This window comes from Myotis davidii, unplaced genomic scaffold (assembly GCF_000327345.1).
Source record: "Myotis davidii unplaced genomic scaffold, ASM32734v1 scaffold38, whole genome shotgun sequence".
NCBI lineage: Eukaryota > Metazoa > Chordata > Mammalia > Chiroptera > Vespertilionidae > Myotis > Myotis davidii.
Genome location: NW_006291383.1, coordinates 1085549 through 1090563, shown reverse-complemented (window position 1 = coordinate 1090563; position 5015 = coordinate 1085549).

Sequence of the window (5015 nt, the reverse complement as noted above, 5' to 3'; positions counted from 1 at the left end):
GCCCTCGGCTGCCCTGGCCGCCGCTCGGGGTCGGTGACCGCGCCAGCCCGAAAGCTGTCTTGATCACGGCTCGCCCGGGACCTGAGCTCCCGCGGTAAGGGGAGCTGCACTCTCTCGATGCCAAGTCACGTTCCGCGACAGGTCGCTGAATGCGCGTCGCGCGGAGGGTGGGGAAAGAGACGGTGCCAAAAGATTTCGAGAAACATATTCTGTAATTGCAGCAAGTAGGCTCTTGCTGAGACCAAACTTCCTCACCTTTACAGGTTTGGGGTCAGTAGGTGCCAAGGTGCTGCATGTGAATGGCGCGGTGTAGTTGGAAGTGTTGGGTTCGCAGGCGTGTTTGACAGCTGGTGACTGGGCATGTGAACCGCACCTCCCTGGCAGGACATAGCACACTACGCTCCTCCACACGCCAGAAGCTCCCCTCCAGCAGAATTTTACTGCTCAGCTGCAATGGACAAGTCTCTGGGATAAGAATGAAGGAAAGTTGAAGATGAATCAGAGGTTGCTTAAACTGTAGTAAGGACTCTAGTACCTGCAGGTCACAGGCTTAGGTGATTGGCCTGAGGGTTCAGACTCACAACTGGGGCTTAAGGAAGACTTCATTGAGGAGGCTATGCTTGAGGCGGGACTCAAAGATGAACACTTTCAGGGATCAGAGTTGCATGGAGAGGGAATTCCACCATGTGATGTTAAGGTATATGAAAGATTCAACTGACACAGTTAGACCCTAGACTGCCCTCATTTTCTTGTTCATTAGTCACACTTGATCTTTGTCTAGGAGGTAGTGCTCATCATTTAATTTCTCTAGGACTCATTTCCTCATTTGTAAGATGACACTGGACCAGATGATCTGAAATGGTTCCCTCAGTGCTTATTTTCTAACTCACAACAGAGCAAAGGTACAGAGGCCTGGAAACAGGGCCTGTTTAATGACAGTGGGGTAGACCAGTTGGCTGGCAATGCAATGGTACTGCATAAGGTTAATGAGGAAGTTGGAGTTTGGAGGCCCTTGAATGCAGGCAGCACCTGCAAACCATTGAAAGTTTATGACCATGACAGTGACATGATCAAGGTTGTGTTTAGGGAAAGTAGTGGGGATAGTCTGGAAGAGGATAAGACTGAAGATGAGAGTACCACTCAGGGGACTAATACCATAACAAAAGGTGGGCCTGAAGGAGTTGGGTATTGTTTCAAAATTACCAAGTATTTATTAAGTGCCTACTATGTACTAGGCACTGTTCTACTTGCTTGAATGCATCAGTGAACCAATCAGGTAAATTGTATCTGAAAAGTGACAAATGCTTTGAGAAAAATACACAGTGGAAGTGAAAAGACAGATGTGCTTCCAGGGACAGCCTGGGAGAAATGGCAAAGACACAGAGTGGCCACAACTTGCAACTGACTGGCAGACAGAGGCATGAATTGTGAGCCAAGTGCAGCAGGCTGGGTGATGGCATTAGTAGGAACAGCAGAGTCAAGAGGAGGGAGGCCATTGAGGAGGGCTCTGTAAACCTAGGAATCAAGCAATGACTCGACTAAAGGAAGGATCCCTTCTTCATGTAGATCAACCAGCAAGTGCTCAATCTGTCCAGGAAAACACTGCCTAGATGAGAGACTACACTAAGACACATCCAATCCACACCTACCCTCACAGTTTTTAAATTTTATTTTTAAACTAGAGGCCTCAGTGCATGAATTTATGCACGGATACGGTTCCTTGGGGTGGCCTGAGGGGATTGGGCCCCAGCACATGCCCCCAGCCCCGCAGCCCCGCAGCCATACCTGGCACCACCCCCTCACCTGCTCCACCATCCTGCCGCGGTCTGGCTCTCCTCGGGGGCCCATCAAAGCCAGCAGTGCCTCTACTGCCGCCGCCAAGTCACCAACACCCGCCATGTTGCTCACCGCCCCCCGGTGGTCAGTGCATGTCATAGTGAGCAGTCGAACTCCCAGTCAAACAATTTTCATATTAGGCTTTTATTATATAGGAGGATATGTTTTTATTGATTTTAGAGAGAGAGAGGAAGGGAGAGATAGAAACAGTGATGACAGTATTGGTTGCCTCCTGCATGGCACTGGGGATTGAACTCACAATCTGAGCATGTGCCCTGACTGGGAATTGAACTGGCCACCTTTCAGTGCATGGGACAAACACTCAACCAACTGAGCCACACTGGCCAGGGCCCCTTGCCCAACCATTTAACACTCCTGTGTAGACATTGAGACTTCAAGCTAGTTTGCTTCTCTTACAGACCACTGGAGGGGGGAAGTGTGGACAAAGGGAAACTGTGGATATTGTTTCAATATTAACAAGTAGGTATTAGGTGCCTACTATGTGCTAGGCACTGTTCTACTTGCTTAGATACATCAGGGAACTGATCAGGCAAATTATATCTTAAAAGGTGACAAATGCTTTGAGAAAAATAAAGCTGGACTGACTTGGAGGAAGCCCCTGAGGGAGCCTTCGAGGTGCTGTAGGAGTTCTCTCTCTTGACTTGGGTGGTGCTTCTGTGAGACTATACACATATAAGAGGATTCATCAACCTGTACCCTTGAGATTTCTAGACTATAAAATAAGAAAAATAGAGCAGGGTTAAAAAAGGGATGGGAGAATGAGTTGCCATTTTTTAAAAAAATGTTTTTATTGATTTTGGAGAGAGAGGGATGGAGAGAGAGAGAGAGAGAGAGAGAGAGAGAGAGAGAGAAGCATTGATCACTTTCCTCCCATAGGCACCCATTCTGGGGACTGAACCCACAACCTGGGCATGTGTCCTGACCAGGAATCGAACTGGTGACCTTTCAGTGTATAGGACAATGCTCAACCAACTGAGCCACACAGTCCAGAGCTTGAATTGCAATTTTAAATTATGTGGTCTGAGAAGTCTTCATGAAAATTTTCATTTGAAAAAGATTTGCAAGAAAGTTAAGGGGTTTCGCCCTCGGTGAGAGAAATTCTTTGCAACCCCATCTCACCGGAAAAGAGCATGTTCAAACCTTGTCCTGGCAAGTTTCCCTCACCTAAGCCTCTGTACCTTCTTGGTCGTTGAAAAGAGACTCTCAGAGCATGTCAGGTGATGTTGCTGATAAAAGAAATAGTTTACCTGGAAGTTCTGACCCTTGTCCTTTCTGAAAGAACTGTGCCAAATTTCAGGGTGACTTGTCAGGTCAATCATTGAACGTGCTTCATGCATGCAGCAAAGATTGATATTGAAATGCATCTGACATGAGTCACTGGAGAGATGGCTGCTTTGCCCAGGCTGCAGCCCTGATCCCACCAGCCCCAGATACTCTGTCTGCATTCCCAGATGGGACTGTTTTGGTTTTGTTTAGAAGACACTGCTGGAGGAAATAATTAAACTTAACAGAAACAGTCATTTCTAAAAGGGTGACAGTGTGCCCTGGCCAGTGTGGCTGAGTTGTTGGTGTCATCCTGTGCACTGAAAGGTTGCTGGTTTGATTCCTGGTCAGGGAACGTGCCCCAGTTGTAGCCTTGATCCCCAGTGGGTGCATGCAGGAGGATTGATGTTTTTCCCTGCCCCTTCCTCTACCTCTAAACACACACACACACACACACACACACACACACACACACACACACACAGTGATAATGCTTGCTTTTCAGCTTTTGTAGTTTGTCATTTCCTCTGTTTTTTTTGTTTGTTTGTTTTTGTTTTTCCTTTTTTGGCAACACGCCTGTGCATTTCCATGATAGGGGTAGAAAAGCTGGGGAGTTTGCCAAGAGAACTAGCTCAATTTTACTGAAAATTCATTTTCTAGAATTGTCTGCAAGATAAGAGCTAAGGGATAAAAGATATGTTTAAAGGGAGGTGATACTGCCTGTATTCAGATCTTTGCTAAAGTCACTGGTCATTTAAGCTAAAGCATTTAATGCCAATGGAAAGGTAGTCACGCCTCACCAGGTGTTATTGTAACCCCTGTTTGGCAGTCAAGATTAACTCAGTTGGAAGGTGAATTCTGCACAGCCATTGTCTAGACTAGCTCCAGACCTGTAAACATGATAAGGCGGCACCTCTTACATGAGCCTGTCTTTGCCTAAGTAAAATTAGAAGCTTCCACTAGTCTGCCCCACTTTCTTTTAAGTGGTATTTAAAATAGATACAGATGATATATTGTCTCTGCACAAATAATTTTCCAAATTCCTTCAGACTTATATATGTTTGTATAAGTAAAACATATTTGTGTGATGTTTATAGGATGTCTCTATTTGTATAACATATAAGTATGTGTGTATGTTAAAATATTTATATATTATAGATACATAGTGAGATAGCTAACATGAATGGTCATCTCTCCCAATTAAAGAAAAGAAAATCCTATATAATAAAAGCCTAATATGCACATTGTCTCCTCTACCTGGAGTTCGACCTGGAGTTTGACCAGGGGGCGGGGCCAGCCATCCAACCGCAGGAAAGGAGACCCCGGCCAGCGGCAGGCAGCCAGGGGAAGGGAGGCCCTGGCCAGCAGCCAGCAGCTGCTAGGGACACTACCCCTGCATGAATTTCATGCACTGGGCCTCTAGCTAAATGCATTAAAAAATGAGAAACAATTTTTCACTTGTCACATTATTAAAGAGAAAAAGTCTGGTATTACACTGCATGGGCAATGTTCATATGTGTTATATGTGTTACAGGCACTCATCTGTTGGCAGCAGCTGTGCAAACTGTGCAACTTCTTCGGAAGAAAATTCAGAAACACATAAAAAATTTTAAACACACATGCCTTGTACCAAAAAAGTTCATGTCTAAGAAGTTATCCTACAGATGTATTACACAAAGGTGAGTGTGCATAAATATTCAATGTGGCATGTTTTTCACTACAAAGATCAGCAGTGGCCTCCATGTCCATTAATAGAGGTCACATCTATACAATGGGATAATACTCAGCCATTTAAAAAAATTTACAGAGATCCAGTTATGTTGTCATTCAGAACCTTTCCAAGACATATTATTACATGAAAATTCAAAGCACAGAAGAGTGTGTGTGTATAAAGT